The following is a 25,751-nucleotide window of genomic DNA, read 5'->3' as shown; positions in this document are numbered from 1 at the left end:
CCACTATATCAGACTACTTTGTTACCAAACTTATATCTCTCCCGTTCTTTCTACGCCACTGAAATCTTGGACCCACTTCCAGTACTACAGATAAACTCGAATCAATCCAAAAAAATCCACCGGATTTGCTTACGACTGCAGGTCATCTTTCGTTTCCGTGTCCGAACTTAAAAACGAACTTCATCTCCTCCCTCTCTCTACTCTTCGTGTCATTTCTCGATTAACATTGTTTATAAAAATTTTTCGTGGTCAATTCAACATAGATACCCCTGGTATCTCAGCTAAACCCTCTTACATTAAAACCTATTTTTGCTTCCACACACTGACCGCTTTAAATACAGCTTCTTTCCTCATACCATTGGTGAATGGAACAAACTCCCAAGCTCTATTGTCGAATCCTCCACTATCACTAGTTTTTTGTCTAACATCAAACAATAAATTTGTCATTTTCAATCGCATCATCTTGTATAGGCTCCAGGGCCAACAATATTGTATAAATAAAATAAACAAATTATCTGAGATCTGTGTGTGTGTGAAAAGTGACGTCATAGTTTAACGTTATTTAGGAAGCAGGAGTCAGATTCGATTTGGCTTTGGTAAAGCTACGCAAAAAATCGTCACAAACGTCATGGCTTCATGGAAATGAAACTAGAAAAACGAATGGGGAAAACAAATGATTTGAGTTTGCACAATAAATTAAAAGTTTTTGAGACAATAAAAAAAATATCGAACTCAAATTGCCAAACAGAAGGAAAATTCAAGTGCTCATGTGCTGAGCATTGAGAAAAATCCTGATGGAATTGAAAAAGATTGGAAGAACGAAAAGAATTGAAAAGAACGGAAGTCTGATCAGAAAACGAAAGAGAAAACCTTATTTTGATGACGTCCAAGCTGTATCGCAATGGTAGCATTCTGTAAGAGCCAAAAAATGGATTAATAATCTGTGCCGATGATAAGGCAAAAGATTGCACATGTGTAAAATACAGTTGGCCTTAAAAACCTTAATCACGGTTACATTGAGAAAATTTAGCTTCTTGGATGTCATTTAACCATTTTAACCAAGTTTGAACTGTACCAAAACAAGGCTTCAATGAGGGGGGGGGGGGGAAAGGAAGATGAATGACATGTTTATGCTGATTTCGGATTATTAATAAAACAATACAATTGATTGTGATTAGATTCGAGGGCACAAAAAACTCCATTTGATGTAAAATAAATGAACTTAAAAGGAATCAGATTTTTTCTCTTGAAATTCTTAAAGAACAAGAAATTTTGAAGAGAAAAAGAAGCGATCGAGTTTTCTTTGTACAATTGAATGCATTAAAAATTAAGTTAGTCCACAAAGAAATACATGTAAGGAAAAAAAAAGAGCAGTTTCCACCTGTAAACATTAGCGGATGTAAGAAAGGAAGGTAATGGTTATTCGATCGAAAAAAAGAAAAAAAAATGTAACCGCGGATGTAAAACAAAACAACGATTATCCTATCAAACTATCACAAACATCTAGATGTCTACAAGAGTTGTTCTCTTGTACTACGAATAATTGCAAAACTATCCTCCGCCCACTCTTTTGAAGAAATAAAAAAGAGCATAGAAAAAAGATGAAAAAGGAGGATTGGACAAAAAAAAGTATTTCTTCTGTTTTCATGAAAAATTCCAGGCAACCGAAAAAATTGGTGATTCTGAATTAAAAAAAAGAAAAAGAATTACTTAGAAAAAAAATTGTATATAAGGTAAGTTTGAGAAGAGAGAAGGGAAAACTAGAGACATGTCGGGGGAAGAGCGAGACTTTAAGTTTATACGAACAGCATGTCAAAACCACTTTACAACGATTCATGTAGAAGAAGGTCTGGCCTGGGAAAGAGGCTGGTACAGGCTGATACCAAGTCTCATCACCGCATCAGGGAAGAGGAGGAGGAGGATGATTCCAGAGAGAGCCTAAGAAATGTTTAATCCATTTGTCACGAGGCAAATACTCCAAGGAACACACCCACTAGACGACATGTAACGGGAACTGTTCCTTAAAAGTTTGTGCCACCATTTTTTATTAGGTTTTTTCCCTCTATTCACCCTTTTTTTTTTTTTCTCTTTTTTTTTCACCTCCTGTAAACGGTCAAAGAAGTAATAAAGGGAAGAAGTAAAAAAAAAACTTTTAGCTTAGGAGAAGGTTTCTTAAATCAACGCGTTCAATGGCGACTCATTCTTTCCTTTAACATCACGACGTCGAAGAAGAGGGGGTATCTGCAAATTCGAAAGCTATCCGACTGGGCTCACAATGTGCGAACAAACAAAACTCATCTGAGCATGGGTGCACAGGCTTTCCTGCTTGTGGGCCATATTTCATCCAGGAGTACTCTTGAGGGCCGAATAAACACTTCGCACAGATGTTTTGAGGAGCATGAAAAACGGGATCACGGCCATGAAGGTGTTGCCATCCTATTAATTTAATCATTTTTCCCACGTATTCCACACTATTTTTGAATGTCTATTGTTTAATTTACAGACTGCTGTCCTGTTTAAATCGTGTATTTTCCAAAACCCAAACAAAACTTTGTTTTTAAAATATCGCACCTCTCTGAGAATCAGCTTGGAAAACAAATATTTCCAATTCGATCAATATTTAATGATATTGTGAAGTTCCTGAATTTTTTTTTTAAATTGGTGTTTTGTTTTTTATGAGTTATATACTAATAATTTGTGATCTATTACTTGTTTTTTGGTCCTTGTATACCATCCTTGCATGGGTGTGGCTCCATATAGGCAAATAAACTATTATTATTATTATTATCACTCTCGAGAGCCAGGTATGAGCCGAGTTACTTCTTCGAGGGCAAAATGACTAGCTTTGATTAAAGCAGATGCCTTCTCCGCATAATTACGATTAATTTGTATGTTACGGTAAGTGTGTGTCCGATTATTATGCACAATATCCAGTTGGTATGCGTAATCGTCAATCTTCTCGGTAAGTTTGATAAATTTATAATTTTTACCATCGATTATGCATAATACCCTAGGGAAATTGATGAATTTGATAAATATGAAAAAAAAATTAAAAATGAGTTTGTGGGATCTTTGATAATTACAGTTGGCGTCTGATGAAACGAACTCTCATTTAATGAATTTCGTGTGATTAGTTTTAATTAGGAATGTAAATAGGAGTTCGTTATATATTGGGGTGTGATATTGTGAAATTTATTAAATAGAAATTCGTTATATCGAAGTCTGATTTCAGAATTCGTGAAATAGGAGTTTATTATAAGAGTTATTCTGGAGATAGTGGAAAAAATTCCTTAAATTACAGTTCATCATACAGGCGACCCTCGCTTTACGCGATTACTGTTTCATTAAAATAGGCGCGGAAAATTGAGATGAAAGACATAGGGGGATTGGTTTTTTGTCTAGAAAGATTATAAAAAATTGAAACCACCAGCAAACCATTTTTAATGAATTAATCATTCAACCTTATGAATAAATCCCGTGAATTTAGGCAATATGAATGAATTAAATTAATATTTTTTCTACCATCTTCTGATTGATTCAAGTGTGAGTGTTTTTCTTCCTGAAGAGACTGGTATGATATAGGCTGATAACTCTTTTTAATGAAACAGTCGAGATTCGGCTGACAAGCTTTGTCTCTTTATGAAATCTTCAGTAGCATAGCCAATCTTTAGTTATCATACCAAAATCCCAAAGTAATTCGCTATTTCTAGCTAATATAAAAATCCTAATTTCACTGGGACCGCTTTTCACGATTACATTTCTCATGGCACTGTCAATGTGTTACCAAACTTTTGAAAATCGCGTTATAGCGAAACCGCGTAAAGTGAAGGATTACGGGTCAGACTCTGGTTGACAACTCTAATAAATAAAAAATAAATCTCATAAAAAAAAAAATCTCATCAATGACGCCGATGTATCTTATTTACCAATACGCAATGGCGATTGCCAGCAAAATGCGGTGAATTCTGTACGATTCCTCTTGTTTACCAAGGACGTTTGGGATGCACAACCTAGAGCAATTTATCCAACTTACCAAAATGATATGCATAATAAACGGTTACTATGCATGATAACTGGATTTATCACATTCATCGTAACATATACACTGAGTTGATTCAAATTAGAAATGTGTGGTCTGCATTATGTAGGAAAAAAAAAAGTATGCATCACATATATGATGATGATGATGATGATGGGTACAATAAATTCACCTCGAAGCCTGACATAATTTCCAGTCCAATAGCTTTCGAAAAAAAGTCTAACTAGGCCAGCTACTATGCACACACCCGTATAATAGACAATATGAGCCATAAAAGATTTCGCATCATCTATAAAATGACGACCAATATCAATCTTAATTAGGATTGCTGATAAGTGTGTCGCTAACGATTTGAAACTGCTAATTCCATCATTTAATACATTAAAAAAAGTTTGTTACTACGTCAGCAGTGAATTTTCGTTACGATTCAGTGAGCGATTCTTCTTGTTAATGGGGTCATTCAAGTATTACGTCAGCATCGGGGAGGAGTGGGGTTCGGATTTGCTGACCTTTGATGACAAGGGGGGAGGCGGTTTGAAGGTTGCTTACGTCATCAACCACCCCTTTTTGAAGATATGAAACATTCTAAGCTGCTGACGAAATTTTGCTGGCGAGGGGGGGGGGGGAGTCAGTGTGTTGCTGACTTTTGCTGACAAGGGGGGGCGGTCAAGAATGGCTGAAAATCTGCTTACGTAATACTTGAATGGCCCCTATACCAGATACTTGGAATCCGACGGGTAGTTCTGAAATTGAAATGACAAATTTTAGTTCGATTAGCAAGACTTTTATGGTCTCACAAAGGAACAAAATTATGATTTTTTTTTTTTAATTATTTTTGATTTTGTATTATATTTATGTTTCACATTCGATTTGAATTCCAACCACTCTGCGATAAGGTCAGGCAGGAACACGACACGATTCGCCACAAATAAACAAAATGCTGAATAGATGTTTCTCTCAAATAATTCGAGCGCATTGCACAAACATCAACAATTAGGGGAGCACATGGTTTTGACAAAATTACGCAAAGATGTATACCGATAAGTAACATAAAATGAATCATCCATAATTTAAAGCCTAGCAGGAAACGGAAGAAGAAAACTTCATATGCAAATCAAAGTTCATGACGTCAAAAACCAGAAAAAAGAGATAAGGGCAGAAATCGGGATGTTGCAGAAACGTCTGTTTTACTGCCGTAACTGTGAAATTCGATTGCGCAGTATTTTTTTTTGAGACAAGGTGACTTGAGGATGTCTCAACAACGTGATTTACCGGAATCCATGGCATGGCGTGTTATAGGCAGACTGGAATCTGGGCAAACACAACGTAGTGTCGCGGACGCTGTTGGAGTCACCAGAAGTGTTGTTGCAAGGCTGTGGAATCGATTCCAAGAAACAGGAAATGTTAGACGTCGACCAGGGCAAGGTCGGCGACGCGCCACTACAGCAACTGATGACCGGTATGTACGGTTAACAGCCCGTCGAAACAGAACAGAGCAGCTGCAAAGACGGTTGCTCTTGGCAACAGGACGAAGGGTGTCCAGCCAAACAGTACGTAATCGGCTTCATGAGGGAGGGCTCTATGCACGTAGGCCAATGGTCTGCATTCCGTTGACCCCACGCCACCGTCCGGCCCGAAGAAGATGGGCTGCTGAACATCGAGATTGGGAGCAACATGATTGGAGCCAAGTGCTGTTTACAGACGAGTCCCGATTCAGTCTGGAGTGTAGCACCCGACGTGTTCTGGTATGTAGGGACAGGGGCACTCGAAATAACCCCGCATTCGTTCGTGAAAGGTCACAATACAGACGAGCTGGTTGGATGGTATGGGTGGAATCAGCACAGGGGGACGTACGGACCTGCATATCATTCGGAATGACACTTTGACGGCCCGAAGGTATGCAGACGAGATACTGCGACCTCATGTCATCCCTTACGCTGGAGCCATTGGAGATTCTTTCGTTTTCCAGGATGATAATGCCCGACCGCATAGAGCTCGTCTGGTGGAGAACATGCTTGAAGCTGAAACAATACAGCGTATGGAATGGCCAGCGTGCTCTTCTGACCTGAATCCAATCGAGCATGTTTGGGACATGCTCGGACGACGCATTGCTGCGCGACCAAGGCCGCCTGTTACTGTCCGAGACTTGCAGATTACACTTCTTGAGGAGTGGAACAGTATTCTCCAAAGTCTGATCGATAACCTCATCGCATCCATGGCAAACAGGTGTGCAGCAGTCTTAGCTGTTCGAGGAGACCACACGTCCTATTAAAACTCATGCATCATGTCTAAACAGTACTTTTTTTTTATCGTTTACATGTAACCAAATTGTTGCCCTAAATCATCTTCTCATGTTTTTTCCATATTTTCAAAGAATTAAAGCTTAATTCCAAATTTTTTTACGTCTTTTTTCTGTATTGCGCATTGATACGCGTGTACTATCCATTGTAGGGCAATACGTGGCTGTCTCGCACTGGTTTCTTCACTTTTTTGCTTGCTCCCCTAATTGTTTTGAGCAGTGTACATATTACAGGCTGTGTACAAGTTCTTTTCAAAAAATTAGAACACATCAACTGGAAAGCCCAAATTATTGGCTATATTATTGGCATTTTAGGACGCGTAGAATCTACTTCGTGCTCAATTTTTTTGCCACCGAGATGTTCAAGAAGAATCTCTTTAAAACGAGAAAGTAAAAATTGCAACCGTACTTTTAATTTCGGCTTTCCAGCTTCAGAATTTCATGAAATACTCTTTTAAATTTCTGGGTGTTCTAATTTTTTAAAAACAACGTGTGTATCTCTGCCGCATATGCTCTTTGCCGTTTGTGGGAGGAGATACGGGAGGGCCTTTCCCCCAGCGTCAGTGTCGAAGCAGACTGGATTCGACATCATCATCTCCGGTACCCAGACATTCAAGTTCATTTCAACCTATGCTTGTGTTATTTGCTCTTATACGATTACTCTTATTCACTTTTGAATTATAATTGCACTATTAAATTCTACTTCACGCAAATTATAATTCCATATGAGAGGATCGGTGATATATAAAACATCCTCAAAATATATGAACTCTTGAATGAACATACTCTTTTGTATTATATTCAAACCGCTTTTCACGCTCCAGGAGTTGAATATATTTCCGCTTTAAGATCTGAATAACAAGGGTTTTCTTGCCGAACTTGTTTCTATGGATTGGAATAGATTTTTTTTAAATTCCATATGAATGGCAATCGATCCTTGGCACCTTAGCTTTACTGGAATTGACACAGTACTTTGTTAAAATCCAAACTACTTTTTTTCAGTTTCAGGACAACTATACCTTTTTCTTTACTCATTTTTTTTTTCTTTCTTCTATGCACGCATTTTACAAACAAAACTCCATACACATACAAATCTCGCCTTCCTAACCATTTAAAGACACCTGCCATAAGTAGTAAGGGGATATTTCTTTGGGATAAAGATTTGAGAAGAGTAAATATTCTGACAGCATCCTCTTGGACGCGAAAATTGGAAAATAATCAAGAATATTTTTTCTTGCTGAATAATGAAAAATTTATAATTTGGTTTAAATTATGGAACATAATTCAGTTTTTTTTTGCCTGCGGCTGTGGTGGTCGAGTGGTCACAGTGACGGACTCCGGTTTCGAACCCCACCGTTGTCACAGTGGTAGTCGGCTGAAGTTGGTTTTCTGTGGTTCCCAACTTCAAGACGTGAATGCGAGCCGATCTTCCCTTTAAAAAGTGTCGCCACAGAGAGCAACAGACCTACAAAGTACAAATGTAATTCAATCGTAATACACCATTCACTTCACTTCTGAAATATAGATGGCAGCACCGAAAAATCAAACATAACACTACATACGAACTCAGACGGTTAGGTTCACACACAGTTACACTTCCGGCACAACTCGGTAGTAAATCACAGACAGATGGTGACAGACCTGAGTTGTGCTCGGTTTGAAAGAAAGAAAGAAAGAAAAAGAAATTTTTCTTTGCCTGAAACATTTAAAACAAAGCAATTTGTGGCATAATCACCTCATAATGACAACTTTTAGTTCGAGAATATATTCGCTCGGTTATAATGACAAGTTTCAAAAGATTTTGGAAGCATAATAAAGATTATTAAAATCTTTTTAGAATGAGATAAGTTTTCAGAAATAGGTTCAGAAGCAGAAAATAAAATCCAAATATATTGACGAAGATACAGTCGAATCCCGTTATAACGAACTCCAAGAGACCGGAGAAATCACTTCGTTATAATGAAATTTCGTTATAAAGGAATTCCAGATGTTATCATTGTTCCTATGTGAACTCATCTGGGATATTAGAAAATTGTTCGCTAAAAAGAGATTTTCGCTATAACGGTATTCGTTAAAACGGGATTGGACTGTAGATATTCTTATGTGATCACCATCATTCCAATAAAATACAGAAAATTTCTTCAATGAACATACACTCAAATTCTGTATATAGTCGTACTTCTTTGCATGTCGTTCAATTGAGCCATGTTGGTTTTATTTCCTTACTATCAGTAGTGGGGATTACAAACTTTACAATTTTCCACTTCTTTCTATTGACAATAAATTAATTTTTGCTCTATATATATATATATATATATATATATAAGGTACCGAAACTTGTTGTAGCAATTTTTGTCAAACTCATTTCAACGCATGTTCTTTTCATGTGACAGTACATATATTTCCACAGACTGTAACACATATTATGGTGCAGCCAAATTATTCCTTTCCAAGAGGAAAAGTGCTTTTTTCCTTGATATTCAGACAGTTCTGAAAGGATTCCTTCTAATGGCATATCTTCTATACATGCCAACTGGTGAATAGATTCTGATTCACTCTCATCTTTGCTCAAATTGCACCATAGAAAATTTAGGACCCAAAATATCTGAAGCATAGCGGTTATAGGCTTTAATATATCATGGAACTTCATTTCTCAGGATTCCACGAGTGAAGTTAATGGAAGATTTTGTCGATATAAAAAATGAATTGACAATTGTACTGATTGTCAGTTTGGCAGATTCTAATATTTTAATACATTTCACAATAATAATATTCAGCAAATCATTAATTTTTTTTCCATGTGAAAAAAAAAAAATCTCAATAACTACTACTGTGTACAATTATAATCAGTGCGCCTATTGAACCGTTCTGCTTCCTATGATAATGGCGATGCTCTACTTAAGTGTTTTGATATATATATATATATATATTTTTTTTTTTACTAATTTTATAAGCTTGTTATTAATTCTGTGCTCAGATGGTAAAATGCCATTATTTACTTTTCCCAAAAAAATTGAGTTGTTCGCATTTGGGAGTATTCTCGTTCGTCAAAATTTTGGAAGGTAGCTAAATTTCGTCTTTCTTTTTCAGTTTATGAGAAAACAACTGAGGCAAATTGTAATAAGTCAAAAAGCCACATTATCGCATTTGGGCAAACTATTGTTTACAAATTTGACATCGTCAAATTTTGAAAAAGTAATGTCATCTGAGCACAGAATTGTTGTTTCAATTTAATTCGAAACATATTTTTTAGATATTAAGGAGATTTGTAGGAGAATACGCTAGAAAATATAGTATTACAGAATCTCTATTGCTGGAACCACCAAAGGCAAATTTTATTCGATCATTCTGTCATTTATTCACAAGCCTCAACCGCTAAACATAGTCTTAAGTGTATCCTCTTCATAGGCTCTTCTGAGCTGTGGTTTTGGCCAGTTGGTATATATATCAAATCGGAGAGGCTTAAGAGAGAGAACAATGGGTGCGGTGTACCTGAGTGGCAGGTTATAAGAGGCGGCAGCTTAGACTTTAGTTAGACACAAAAATTTTCGAAATTTTCCAATAGTAAAAATTCACGTGACACCACAGTTTTGAGTCATTTCTTGACGACGAAGATGTTGAGGAAACAGAGAAGGCCTGGAACCGTATTACCAGAAATAAGAATGTTCTCTGCCATAAAAGGCAAGTATGCATTTTGGCAATATCCCCCCCCCCACCCAGTAATTTCTCCGGAACGCTCGAGTACAATGGAAAGAAAAAATTCGGCTTCTCACTTGTCCGGTCTCTGGAGAACCGAAAAAGCATTTGAAATGAATTTATTAATAAAAGACGCGCCTGATTTTACTTGCTGTCCACAAGACAAGTGTAAATGGATAATCAATAAGAGCTCTAATGTAGACTAAGTTATCTGGTATAATGAAAACAATGAAACAATCCTAGACCAAAAACCAACACAGTTTCTTTAGAAGCGCGCGGGATGTATGGTCATACATATTTTGTGTAATAAACAATGGTGCGCAGCTTTGTAATAAAAAATCATCCGGTTCATCCAAGGACCCTTTCGACTAAAGCCCTTCAGCCTACCACAAGAGTCGTCTTCAGAAGCGGCACATGAAGCTGTACACCCGGGCGACAAGTAAGCTCGAGCCACCCCTGTATACAATCTAGTCCAAAAATATCGAACTTCATTAGCGTAGACAAACGCACGGAATCAATGTTTATGGAAACCAAAACTTTTCTAACAACGATTTCTCACTCTCGATGTATCACAATTATAATAAGAATCCCAATCAAACCCCTTATTGCTCAGATCTGCGGTTCCCAACATGTGCTCCACGTACATACCTGAGAGGCTCCGAAGAAATTGGTTCCAGAAAGGCATTTGTTTCTAAAAATTGTTGGAAACTGGCTTGGCCTTAGATAGTTTTGAAACCATAACTAAAAAGTAGGGCTGGGAATCGATAAAATTTCTAACTGGGTTAATAGAAAATTTGTAATCGGCCTAACCACCCGATTAATCGATTAAAAATAAATTTTATTCATTTCACACACCTATTCGGCAGATGTAAACAAGTATAGGAATAATGAAGAAATTAAGGCTGCCCGCTGGAAGCAATTCAAATACGCTGAAAATAAAAAAAAACCCTGTAATTCACTGGTACTTGTGAGGAGAGGAGCCGATGCTTCTCCAACAATACCAAAAACTGCTTTTCATAGGAGAAACAATAAATTTTGGTCTTCTGAAACTCCCGTTAAACTCAATTCAAAACCACCAGTTTCCGTTGAATCGGCTTGTCAGAGATTCAGATATTGTTAAATATGGTCACTTATCCAAACGTTATGTATGAGAATAATAATTTCTACGACATCTATAATCGGTTTTTTCGAACAAATCAAGTTAATTCATGAACTTTCAATAAAAATTTTAATCTTTAATTTAAATTTAAATACACTAATCGGATTCATCGAGCCGATTAACTCAACTAAAATTTTCAACTGCGATTAACAATCGGACCAGCCATACTTTTTAGTATAAAAAGCTTTCCTCTCATTTTTTATGTTGTGAAAATTTATTTCGATGGTAAAATAGTACCGGAAATAATTTATTGCGGTGTCTGATACATTTCGAAATGCGCTAATAAAGATAAAAAAATTAGTCCTAGTCAAGATCTGGCGATTAACACTCTATGGTTCATCCCCACAGAAACGTATTAAAAAAAATTCTTTTGCACACACGGATGTAAGTTGGTGCTGTTGGCATATTTTTAATTGAAGCAATACATCAACACTGCAATTTAATTAATCAGAGTGATTTTTTTAATTACTCAAAATGGTTGATTAAGGGCGAAATATACTGTTTGCCTGCATTTTACTGTTATCTATAAACAGATGAAATCTCACTCAGCAAAGTAAAATAGTTGTTACCTTGAATCAAGGGAAAAAATCTTCAGATTCCCTCAATTCAATGCGATTTTATACATCTTTGAACTCGTAAAAGTTCAGCAACTCTCTAAAAATGACGCCGACTGGGAATCAATCTACTCTTTCTAGATAAAAAGTATTGCACTTTTATAGCCATATTTTGAGCTGAAGTTTTACTAAAATGCAGCTATGTACTTTCTAAAATACTAAAAAAAAGAGAAAAGAGTGTACGGGTGAAATGGGCCATGTGTATTCAAATGTATACGGGATCACACCACAGAGAGTTAAGTGAAAACTTGTGACTGTCAGTACGGTATTACGCATTCTCGAAGAAACAAACAATTCCCGAAAAGATCGCGGAGGAACACTTCTAATAGCAGGGATATTACATTTAAATAATAAGATGAGTCCCCTTGAAAAAACTCAGAGATAGAATGCTCAGAATTCAATAGTGTTTTGCCGGATTATACGGTAATTTTATGTCATTCAGAATAAAATCGTTGTTCTCTCCAAGACATTTCGAATACATGCAACGGTATTATATGACAGAAATATTATCACGTGGTTCGATACTCACTTGCCGAAAGTCCGAGATCGCTCGCTGTGGAAGATACCGGTTCGGAAGACATGTCGCCTCGTGAAGTCGATTTAAAATGTATATATAAATGAAAAAGTTGGCCAAACTTTTTAAATAAATAAATAAAAACATTAATTTAAACGGCTCGACAGAAAAGATGAGCCGTCGGCCGAGTAGAACGGGAAAGCCATCGTGACATAAACAAAATGAATCTCCACCTCCTTGGGTGCCCGCCACCGCGTGGAAACCCCACCCGTAGGCAGAGCGGCAGCGAATAGCGCTTCTCCCGAACACTTTTAGGATTTTCTCATTCGTCGCTCGACTCTCGCGGGGCAACGCTGGCTGTTACGTGTTTTACCTTACTTGCTCTTTTGCAAAAAATAAAGAAATCACTTAAGAAAAAAAAAAAGAATAGTAGAAACAGCAAATCAGTTACCTGCGTAAGCTACACATAGATGGCGACACAGTCTTCCCAAACAGTATACGAAATAAAAAATACCGCGTCCGAGCGGCTTTTCAAACGCGAATTCCTGAAACGCCGCTCTTTTCTCGCTCTTCGGAATTCGCGCAATTGAGACGTTGATATTTCAAGGTTTCGAGCAGCGATACCACTTATATGAATTAATTAATATGCCTGAATTAATTAATATAAACGATCTACAGTAGTTTGATGTACTCCCGGAAACTAACATTCAGATTAAGAACAGATCATGACTTTTAAAATGCAGAGTATAACCTCTATATAAGGACATTCTCCTGGCCAAGAAACAATATCGACGAAGAGGTATTATCATTATTTCGAGAGGCAAAATTGTCATCACGTCCCACCAAATTTATGCTGTTGTTGGTGGCATCTGTTGTAAATTGGCGTTGTTAGTGCCACCTAAAAAATGCGCTTTTGAGTGCTTATTCAGCACAAAAATTTGACTAAAAATTCAGTTTGAGATGTGTGTATTTCCCTTGTTAGAAAGTTTATTGCAATACACTTTGATGCATCACACACGAAAGTGGTGATACTGAAAACTCCATCAACACTTTCAGTGATCAGGAGGTACCAAATACCAACATTATTAGATGTGATCGAATGAACAAAAATATGTGACGAGTTTAAAAATATAGTCAAGGGTATTTTTCTCGCGAAATAAAAAAAAAAAAAATATCGTCGTAGAGTGATTTTAAAATCTCCTCAAAAAATATCGTTATACAGAAGTTAATCGTAGTAAAGGATATCGTTGTATAGAGACTATAGGTGATACAACGATATTTAAACGAATATAGCAATTCCAAACAAGATATGAAAAAATATCGTTCTGGATTTATCGTTATATCGAGTATCGTTGTAACGAAGTTTCGCTGTTATTTCTTTGTTTTGAATTTCACATCCCGAGCACAGCCTGATACATTCTGTTTGTGTGAGTGTGTGTGTCGACTATATATAGGACAAATTATATAAACTTCTAGTCAAATGTTGTGAAAATCCAGATGGATTACTGAAATAAGCAAAAACACGTGTCTGATATCATACAGTGTGTCGCCTTGAAGTGGCGACAAATTCAGAGAGGTGATATTAGGCATCAAGAGCATCATACAGTACGGTATCGCAAACCACGTTTACTCGGTGAAAATCGCAAAAAATACTTATGTGTGACGTGGAGTGGGACAGTTAGGACAATAATAAGTAGGGAAAAAACACAGCATGATCGGCTGTCGCTGTCTGCAGTGCAATAACCGTCGTGGCCGCAACTTCGAACAACTACTGTAATCATTTCTCTTTGTCTACTTTGTGATATTGAACTGTGCTGCACAGGCTGTATTGAAATCATGCTGTCAAGTAAATGGATTTTGCACTTATTTATTTTACTTTTTTGTACTCATTTTGTTTTTATTATTGTGCCCACTGCACGTCACGCGATTTTCACCAACTAAACGTTGTTTGTGATACCGTGTTCTATGGTAATTTTTGTTCCAATTGATGCCTCTTGATGACTCCTCTTGGTTCGTCGCCACTTCAAGGCAACACCCTGTATAAGAAAAAGACCGAAGTGCTCAAGCATAAAACGCGTGTTTGATGTCAAAATGAGCAGAAAGAAATAATCTAATGGCAGAAATTAAAAAAAATGAAAAATCTCTCATGAGACTAGCTACTTCCAGAAATTCTCAATTTTACTGTTCACTACATCGTCGATATTCTCTCTGAATTTCTAAGATATTCAACACACTTTTTTTTGCATAAGTTGTCTTATATGGTTGGCAACAAATTTCAGAAAGATATACAGTGAATCCCGCTTGTAACGTTTTCAAAAATAAAAAATAAAAAACATCATAAAAACGTTGCAAGCGAGAAAACGCTTTAAACAGACAATCCTAATGAGAATTAGAGTTGAGACCACGAAAATAAGTCGCACCAAGCGGGAGCACGTTATAATAAGCGGGATCGACTGTAATTGATTATTCTCGCGCATGCGCCCTAAAAGTATTCTCTATAAATGCTTAAAGAGAATACCTCAATTTTTTCGTTTCAAATTTCAATTTTTTTCTTCATGTGGATGGAAATTCCGTATAAGATGCAATTCTGTGAAGAAAATTAGAATTTTCAAATGAAACAAAAATGCATTTGCTGAAGTGAAATATTTGGTGTAAGTCACAAACCATTTCCAATTACATCTCTTTTTCTGATTTCTTGTTGAACCCCTAAATGCACTCGTGACACAATATTCACTGGAAAGTGCGAATTCGGGGTGGTTTGGACATTTTAGTGAGAGTTTACTGTACGTATGTACATACATACATGCTATTGTGGTTCTCATAATGAATATGTAAAGCAGAGGTACACCACCGTTTCAGACTCCGGTCAGATATGCGGTATTTTCTCCGCTTGCGGCACAGAAACTTGTATAATTGCAATGACAACGAAACTCGTATTTTACAGGACATTCTCGTAATTTTGGCCCTACCAATTTTTTTTTATTAATGTCCCTCCCGTTTTTCTACTGGTTTTCAACGAGGCTCTCACTTGAATTTCTGAAATCCAGAATTTTAAGTTATTAAATTTTATGACATTATTTTCATGACTTATAAATTTGCATTATAATAAATTTATAATTATGATAATCATGATTAATAACGGTCGTATAAATATATTTGTCAAATATACGGTTTTTTTTTCGGGTTTTTTTTTCAATTACATTTTTACCCCTTCCGCAGTAGCTCTTTATACTTAGCGATTGCTTTTTTTAGACATTTTAGTGATAGTTTGGATTTACTTGCCATTCACGATTTATTTGGCTGTCATTGACAATTTTACTTGACTGTAATTGGCAACTTTACTTGCATTTAACAGTTTTTTTGGCAATATCCTGTATGGATCCTGATTTCCGGAATTTTTATGTAGGCAATATGATCAGCCCAGGTATTTATCGTGTCGTGTGCATTAATTCTTTCCTACCAGTGCACGTTTTGTAAGCCGGATGAAGTACCTTGGTGGGCCGAATTTAGATCATAGGCCAGAAATTGTGCAACCTGAAATTTTACAGAAGAGTAGTTAAAATATGTTTGTTCTTTGGGTCTTTGTATATACGTTGCTCGTTTTATAAAATGAATATTTCTGTTATTTATTGAAATAGAACTTGATATCCTTTGCGTAGTGTAAAAAAGTATGTACAACAAATTAATAGCGTCATTCCAATATTTGAAAAAATGGACATAGTCCCCTTTTCTTCCGGCATACAGATATAGATTGAGAGAAAAAAAAGGACTTCAAGACAACTGAAGTTCTAGAAAAGAAACTTCTATGACACCGATTTCTTTATTTTACCTTTGGAAAGCAATTCTAGTTTTCATGCCGAGTGAAACGCAAAGATATCCTTTTAGGTCTCCCAAAACATCCTACGCAATATCCATCCTCCGACATCACGCATGCTTCCCATCAATAAAGTCCTTGAAGAATATATATCGGTGACAAAAACTCAATTGCGGTTTTAAAATTTCAAAAGCGACAAATCAAAGACACGCGACACCGACTTTTCTTCTTTTTCTTAGTATATTTCTTCCCTTCACATTGGGTTCGGAAATGAGACTAGATAAGATAAATATATTGAAGCAAATTTTTATTTTATTGCCCACGGATTGAAGAAAGTTTTAAAGTTTTTTCAGAAAGTGCGAGACACGAAGGGTGACTTGAGGCTTTGTTGAACCGGTCCCATTTCGCGTCTTTCTCAAGTTTTGTCCGAAATACGTCTGGAAAAACACCTGCGATATTCGAAAAATTAAAAAAAAAAAAACGTACTTTCCTATATTCTCAACCTCTTCACTGTGTATTTATTTCAGAAAAATTCAAAAAAAAAAAATGGAAAGCCTTCTTCTTTGTTGTTATGCATTACATCAATAAAAAAGATGAACTCAATTTGGGCCTTTATAGAAAAGAAAACACTTCTTTTTTTGTAAAATAGCATTATTATGTTGGTGCATGCAAATTTTCTATAAAAACATTTTTGAGTTTTTCAATTTTCAAATCTTGTACTATGAAATTTTCTACATCTAACTCTGTTCGAGTTTTTGTTCTACCTGCCCTAGAAGTATATTTTTAACATGTTTTAATATAAACTGCTAGCAAGCATTACGACAAATGCAGATAACTGGCTAAGTGAGGAGATATCGATGTTGCTGGAAAAAGGAAAATTCATCTCTGCCCCCGTGAGGAGGCAACCTGCAACATCGACAGTTTCCTGCATCTGTCGTATTAACAAGGGAGAGTGACGTCTTCCGTCATATAGCAAGCATTATATACACTAATGTTAACTTTCCATTAAAATGTTCTTTTCTGAAAAACTGATATTTTGATATTTTTATAAACTCATATAAACTGATTTTTCTTAAAAACACTGATATTTTTTCAACACCACTTGTTCAAATGTCTTGAAACTTTGTGTGTCTCTCAACACTGAGGTTAACACAATACTTACATACTTTATCGAATTAAAATAATTCAAAGATATTTTACGGCACAAAGTAGGAGTAAATTTAGTTATTTTTGAAAAAGTTGCGTATTGTTGAAGAGAAAATTCGAAAAAAAACCCAAAAATTGAAACCCTAAATGCTCTCGTTAAATTTTATAAAAATATCCATAGTATTTGAGAAAAAAATGAGTGCCTAAAGTGTGGATATAAATGTTCCTTAAAAAGAATATTTTTCCCATAGAAAAGCATGGGAAGCCAAGATCATGCACCAACCTCTCTTAAAATATAATCAATCACAAGTGTAAAATTTTTCTGTTGTCCGAACTGGACTCGGACGTCATTGTCAAGAGGTTAATAATCCGATCAACTAGTTCTAACTAGTCCGTTGACTAGTTTTCATCAAGTGTCTTCTAATTTTTTTTATTGTTTCATTTTTTTCGTGGTAAGCAGAAAACGTCTTTCCTGCTCAAGATCGGGAACATTGAGTTGACGGAAGATGATAATTATGCATAACCAGTTATAATACCCACCACGCTGCCCAGATTTACTCCATATACTAGCAGCATTAAAAAAAGTAACAAATCATAGTAGACGAATAAACATATCTGTAATGCATCATTAGAGAACCATGGTGAGAAGTAAACATTCCAAAAATCATTGCTGAGGCTTACGAAGCATTCTTGGTAACATTTTTTTTTTTTTTTTTGGGCATTTGCCCGGATATGACGAACTTTTAAAAAAGCCTATCGAAGAGTCGGGTCGCGTTTGGTATACAATAGAACCTCCATTATCCGGGTAAATTGTGAAGGTGAACACGGATAATCGAAAAACACGGCTAAACCACCCGCAATAAAAAAAATGATTTAAAATAATAAAATCCATCCATTGTCACCGATAGATAACGATCTATTTTGGGAAATCTGCGCCCCCCACGAAAATATCCGACCATAAGCCGCCACTGCTAAAGTGAATCTATAGGGGGATTATTAATAGGGAGAATGTTAGTTGAGGTGCCCACAAACTAGCGAAAGTATTTTCCCTTATTTAAACACCGAGTAATATTTCATTAAAATATTTTGTAATTTTATAAATTGTAGTTGATGACGTAATCATCATTCAACCCCACCCCGTCGTCATCAAAAGTAAGCAAACCTGAAATCCCTCTCCCATCGATGATATGACGAAATACTTGTATGACCCCTTATAGCCAGCAAATTATAGGTCACAGCTTAAACTTAATTTGTAGGATATTCCGAGATGGGTCGTACAAACTCACATATATTGTTATAAATCACTTATTGCGTCACTGGCGGCACAAGCCCCCTATGCCCCCCCCCTTCCCGTGTACGACTCTGATCTCACCTCACAAATATGCGTTACGATTCAGAGGGGCAGAGCTGATGATGAAATTTTGTTGACAAGGGGAGGAAGGGGTCAAAAATAGCTAAAAAATTTCTGGCGTAATACTTGAACGGTACCATGACATATCAGATATATTTTTACTCCTTTTATTGAGTCGAATGAGTTTCATTTGATCTATCCTCGGTGCCATAAATGACGATTTAATTTCCGAAATGATCAGATAATTTAGAAAGGCATTTTTTTCTCTTTTCACGAAAAAACGTGTCGTTTGATTTCGTCGCAAACGAAATGTGCGAGTGTGTGTGTGCCGTTTTTATGCAACGATCTAAAAATAGAAGATGGAAAAAAAAGTGCACACGATGTATGCAGCGTGAGTCAACGACCTTGAAATACGCAACGTCTTCCTCGTGGACACACACCTGCATCTTTACTCAGTACATCTGCCACCAAAAGAAAAAAAAAGCATCCCATAACGGGCTCCTTGTTCCTTTGATAGCGCGTATACAATGCGTACTTTGCAGCCATGTACTGTAAACAGAAACGGCTTTTTTTGCCTTAGGTCTTCGTAAAAAAAAGGAAAAGCATTTCCGGATACTCTGAATTTAGTCCCCGATCTCCAAACAGAGCACCTCGCATTTGAGGGAAGAAGTAAACGATCTCTCTGTGAAAACACGATAGAGGCTCACTCATAATTCCGTTATGTATGCAGCATTAAAGAAAGGAAAAAATCTCAATGGCTCCGCCGTTAGCTATTTTAGATTCAGGGCTCTCTTTCTACCCGGAGTTTTTTTTACATGTAGTAAAATAAATCCATCTCAGTAAACCAGAGTAGAAGAAAGAAGAGGAGCTCCGCCCGGAAAAGCATTGTGTGACCCCTCCGCCCTGACGCTCTGTTTGTTGGTTGCATCTATTGTTACGTCATCTGAAAAAGCGGAAGAGAAGCAATTGTTTGGGACTCCCCTCCCCCATAACCTCTTAAAAAACGTGATGATTTAGGGCGTCGGAAAAAAATCCGTCTTTCCTAGCGCAAACTCGTGAGAGAAATAAATAATTAGCACTAGCCCAACGAGACAACCGTATGCAGACAGGACTCATGTTTTTTTTCCTTGCGACGTTACATCGCGCATTGATCAGGAAAAAAAAGAAGAAAGGAATACAGTTCGAGTCGAGTCGATAACTTAATAATGAAACACCGACCTCAGACGAAATGACAAATGCCACGATGTTTATGTCATCTGTACCCAGTCACGCACCGGACAATTGCGCAGTTTTTACATCGTATATTCCAATAATGCCGTCGTTGTCGAATGCATTTCCTAAATAGGAAAAACAAGCTGTGTGTTATCCGCGCGCGCTTTTCACTCGCGTGGATTTGAAAATTTCCTAATGAATCCCTTAAGGGTTGATTTTCATAATCCCCGTCTCAGTGGGTATTTACATTTTAGAATATAATACTGACAAAATTTCATACTTATAGCTTCAGTGGTTTCGTTTCTATGTAACCTTTGAACCCCCCTTAGATGTCGAATATTTCAAAAAAAAAAAACTTTCGCAGTGATTCTTGGAATAATACTACTAACCGAATTTCTTATTTATAACTTCAACGGATTTCGGCTCGGTGATGATGAAATAGTGAATCAGTTATAGTCAGGATATGTCATTTTATATACAGATTGCACATAAAACAAGGCGTATGACATTTTACTGGCGAACCGTTGATCCTAAAAGCATGATTTCAGTTAGAAAAACTTTCCAAATAACGTGTGGTAACTATATGTAATTCATGTTTGAAGGGGTTGTATAAATGTTAAATTAAAAAAATTAACTTCAATTTTCCTGTTTTCAAATTTGAATATCTCAGTGAATACTGCACTTAAAAACGGAAAATTTTCTTAGGTGGCCTCAGGACAGACAGGGAAAAAACTTTCTAATTGAGTTTTGGGGCGCACGGTGACTATTTAAAATGTTATTTTTTTTATTTTTAGAACTATAAAACTCCTTGCAGCATAAATGGCATATCTAAGTACTACACGTTATTTGGAAATTTTTTTCTAGTTAGAAATATGCCTTTAGGATCAACGGTTTGTCTATAAAATTCCATACGTCCCGTTTGCTATATACCCTATGCATAGATTACTATTGACAACAACAACCAATCGATCACTGGCGATTACTCTTATACTTACCAGTGAAGTAAAATGACGAGTTGGATCTATGTCATATGTTCACTAGATTGCTCGGACCAAAATTTGCGTGCATCATGTAATTCCTAAAGTTCTGATCGTTTCTTGTAGGCTCACTTTTCAGCTGCTGATGTGCTTTTTTTATCATATTAAAGTGATAATTTCGTATCAAAACGAGGTTGGCAATCCATTTACATCAGTGGTTCTTAAACCTTTACGGTTCCCGCCACTCCTTGTCGTCGTTTAACCGCAGCTCCCCAAGATTAGGTTAGAAAAGAACCACTTGGAAGAATTGTGTGGGCATACCAACTCACCAAGACACCACTGAGAAAAATCAACGGCATAACAGCCACGACGCACACTTTGAGAATCATTGACTTAGATGATCAATCCTGATATTATCGTGATTGATATGCAAGGTGTTCAAAATATAGCTGATGGAAACTTAAATTTTAAGCACTTGACTGTTATTATTATTTTAAATCAAGATAATAAAGGTTTTTCTCAAACATCTATAAATAGTCGCTGTCCCAATGTTAACCACTAAAAACTCAGCAGACATTCTGAATACTCGTAAAATTCTATATGGGCATTTTCTGGAATAAGTCGGAGAAAACGGCATAGATCGAACGAACCTCAACAAAAGAACCCAATTTTAAAGTTCTCTTTTCTTTGGTCACCCGAAAGAAATTACGTGAGATAGGAATGAAACTTGTCATCACTGATGACAAGTTTAGCTACGTCAACACCTTATACAGCAAGAAGGTATTGGCTGTGCCCATGCGGAATCGAGGAAGATCCCATACACTTCCTTCTTTCATGCAAAAATTTAATGAAGGAGAGAGTTCCTCTTAGAAGAGAACTTGAAAAACTTTCTATTTCTTGGCCACCTGTTTTACCCGATTTAGTGAGATTAAAGGTAGTCCTTCACATTCTGAAAGTATATGTACAAAATATATTGCTAAAAATAATTTGGTCCCTTTATTTTTACTTATGGTATGTACAGTATATATATTCGTATATATGTGTACATCCTCATTTTCTCTCACAAGTGCTGTTTTCCTTTTTCCTTTTTCTCTAACTGCTTTTCTTATTTTTAATTATTACTTGTATATTTGTTTTTTTACATTGTTTGTTTCATTCATCGTCCCCTCCGTAGCACACGAGGAGTTAGAAAAAGAAACAGAGAGTTTTCAGAAACAGAAACAAACACAAATATATATATATTTTTTTTTTCGCATCCATTAAATTGACCCAAGGCATCACAATCATCATTTCTTTTTTTATGGAACATCACCCATCAATGTTATGCTTTTAAAAGCCATATAAATCAATGAATCTCAACCATGCGCTTAGGAATGATTTTAAAGGGACCGTGAGCTTTGATGAGAAAAACATTAACATATTAATAGTATATTACTTTATAAAGGTTTCCGGTGCCTCCATTTTATTGTTCGGGTTGTGGGGGGGGGGGGGACTTTTCAGATTTTTGGCACAAATGATCCGTGGAACACAAAGATTAAGAACTCCAATATTGATGAACTCTTTGCCTCGAAAACAGCCAAATTAAGCCGAAAAAATTTCGAAAATACTCGAAATTGCAGATACAAATTGAAAGGAAATAAAGAATATATTACGAACAATAGAGAACCTCTCACACGAAACTTTTGCGATGACCGAATATTTCCCGCATAACACTACCGAACCGTAATTTTAACCGTCTTAAGTTGTAAAGCAGGAAAAAACTATCGAATAAGTCTTTTTCACCGATTTTTGTAGGTATTCATCTGGCGTGTAGGCACTTTTTGTGTGTGAAATGGTGTTCCTTAAAATACTTTTTTGTTCCTCTTTATTAACGTAATCGATATTTTGAATCCCTATTTTTGAATTCATGCATGTGCAATGCATAAATCAGGTATGAGGGGTATGAATATAGCTGAAAAAGTTTCAAGCGATGTACAATCCATACGAGAAACTGGGCATCCTGCAGTTGCACTTGAGAACGGCAGAAATAACGGTGTTCGGGTTTTGCAGAATAATGAAGGGAAATAGACCCAGAGAGAGAAGAAGAGAGACAAAATACGCCAGAAGATTTAACATATGTAAAATGAGCAGCGATATCCCAACTCATGCTTGTTGAGTATATGAGTTTTGAAAACAAAAGAGGAAGAAGGGAAAAGTAGTCCATCTTCTATATATCACGTATTGCAAGCGCGTCACTGGCCTTCCCCTTTTTTTTCCGGTCTTGTAGTCACTGGGTAATAATAAACTGGCAATAAGTGATGGAGCTCCGGCACACAGTGAGACAAACGCCATGGAAAAGGAGCCACAGACATTTAGGGTGGAGGAAAAAGCATCTCCATATTTTGTCTCGAAACGATACGCGATTCCACATGCAAATACGGGTTTTGTTATGCGTATGACTGCGTGCGCTCTCAAATAACCGGGCTCCTTTTTCCCGGAACCTTTGAGTGGTTCTCACCTCTAGACACAAACGAAACGAAAAAAGAGTGTGTGGACCAATAGAAGAACAATAGTGAGGGTCGGGAATCGTTTCATCGATCGATTGAGCATTTCGGAAAAAAAAAAAGTAAAAAAAAGTTTGAATACGCAAATATGTATCAAATGGATGATGGATGTGGGAAGAAAGAGACGAATGGAACAGAATATGCGCTTTTCCATAAAAAAACAGCTAACATTTGCACGTGCACGGATTTCATATGCACGTGGTACGCGAAGTATCCGTTGAACATTTCGTTTTTCGCAAAATACATGCACGTTCATGAAAAAATGTGAAGTGTACGAAATGCTGGACGATACAAAGGAAAAACGGAATTCGATGCCAGAAAGCATCTAAAATTTTTTAAAAACAGAAATTCAAAAATCGTTTATACATTAAATAGGCAAGCATTGTGCCCCTTTTACACTTCCAAAAAATCTACCGATGGTGCTAACAACCAAGAGTTTTTGAAAACATTAATGAGATCAGCCTTTAAATTGCACCATCAATCCATATTAAGGGCTCTGTCACGAGGAATTCCGATAGGGTTCTAACCTGTGGGGGCGGAACATGGGTGGATATACGCGGGGGCATGGGGACCTTGCCCCACACCATCGAAAGTTTATGTGAGTGACGCAATATATATATATACACATTTTGAAAAAAAAACAAAAAAAACGAAGAACCCCTAAAAAATAATCCGATCATCTCGATATCTCACATGCAAACTCCATTATACCAAGTTTCTAAATGATTAAATTTTCAAGGCCAATGAATGTTAACTTCGGTCAAAGCGTGCGTTTCTCTACTACGAAACTAGCATTGTATAAAACAGGTAACAATCGCAGATGGCTCATCTTTTTCTCGTTGTCAGCGTTACAGTACCCTGGACACACAAGCAATACTGCCGTTGCGACGTTCTCGAAGACTTTACAGCCGACTTTACGACTTCGCACGTGGTCGCATAGTCGGGATGCGTGAAGCTGGCTGGTCACACCGAGCAATATGCCTGTATATAATACCTGCACCGTATGGACACGGCTGTGCAAAGGTGCTGCCAGCAATGGTTGCTGCAAGGAACTCATCAGCGGAATGAAGGCTCTGTAATGCCAAGGTGCATGAATGTGAGGCAAGATCAGATGATTGTGCGACAGGCCCGAACTTCCCCAACGGCATCATTGTCCGCTATCCAATGGGCTACAGCCTCTCGCGGTACCTTCTCTTCTACCATCTTGCGGCGCTTGGCTGAGGCGGGGTCAATCTCAAAACGACCTTAACCGAACTTTTTTGCAGTGATGTAACGCTGATAGTTCTGAAAAATTTTCCCTTCTAACTTAAGGCGTCTCCGATGCTTCTCAAACATGAAAAAAGTTACAAAATCATATTAAAGCGTCTGCCTTTAACCCCACAACATCGGCAGAGTCGTCTAGAGTGGTGTCGTTCCCGATCATCATAGCTTCCAGCAGACTGGCATCAGCAGATGCAGTCAACGTAGAATTTCATCTAATGGTGATTTCAACTGCTGCAGGCTTCATTTAGCACTAATCTGAGGGGCTTCTTTAACCTTTTAATTGGCAAGCATTGAAATAACCCCCTCCCCCCCAGAAAAAGGAACATTTGACGAATTATATTGAGCATAATGTACCGCAATATGTCTCTTCCACACATTGTATCTCCCTCCAAAATGGTTCAAAATCGTTCTTGATTGGCTTGTCAAAAAATAGGGAACACATGTGTGTACCTTTGAGCCATTCCGCTGGTAATTATTGAAATCTTATGCGCAGCTCACAATTAAAAATGGAATATTTAGGAGTTGCTTTGTAGCATCAATGCCGAAACGAGCTCAAAATATAAAAAAATACCTTTATTCGAAAATATATAAGGAACTCAGAAACTCATGTTGCTTGAGAGAACCAACACAACACGGCCAAATAAAGGGTAAATTTTTCCAAAGACATTGGTTCTCTTAATTTGGGGTGAAGTAACCCATGCCGCCAGTACTCTGTGGGTAACGTCCATCATTCATCGGTCAGTGAAACCGTGACATCGGAATTCCCCATAAATACACGTTTGAACTTTTCCTGTCACTGCAGTGAAATTTTGTGCTCTAAAGTGATTATCATGTGATTTTTCGTACGTACCGTAAATGCAGCAACATCACTTGTACAGGCAGCTGTAATAAAACTATTACAGAATATGGATGTTCTACCTCATGTAGGATATGTAAAATTGCTTTAACAGCCACAGATCATGGTCCCCTCTGGACAATACTTTCATCTCATGGTCCCCCTGTAAAAGGCACAGGGCTCCGACCATCATCCAAAGGAGAGAGACCCTTTCTACTTATCAACTGACATTTAATAAAAACTAAATTTCTAATGAACAAAAAATTTAAGAATACGATCAATCTTTGGA

The 25,751-nt window shown here is 37.0% G+C and overlaps 1 protein-coding gene across 4 annotated transcripts in view; it reads right to left on the bottom strand.

Moving 5' to 3' along the window:
- LOC149078233 (uncharacterized) overlaps positions 1–25,751 on the bottom strand; it is a 575,966-nt gene that overhangs the window by 464,273 nt on the left and 85,942 nt on the right. The window contains exon 1 of one of the 4 annotated variants that reach the window (XM_089241836.1): positions 12,337–12,675. The exons of the other annotated variants lie outside the window; for them this stretch is intronic. The gene's annotated coding sequence lies outside the window, so the exon portion shown is untranslated. Of the gene's footprint in view, positions 1–12,336; positions 12,676–25,751 lie in introns of those variants that run through there. 4 annotated transcript variants of the gene reach the window in all.

Source organism: Pholcus phalangioides, unplaced genomic scaffold, assembly GCF_987345545.1.
Source record: "Pholcus phalangioides strain wild (caught in Gottingen) unplaced genomic scaffold, Ppha-v1.0 ptg000014l_1, whole genome shotgun sequence".
Taxonomy (NCBI): Eukaryota; Metazoa; Arthropoda; class Arachnida; order Araneae; family Pholcidae; genus Pholcus; species Pholcus phalangioides.
The sequence above is the reverse complement of the archived record's forward strand: the minus strand, read 5'-3'. Positions and strand labels throughout refer to the sequence as shown.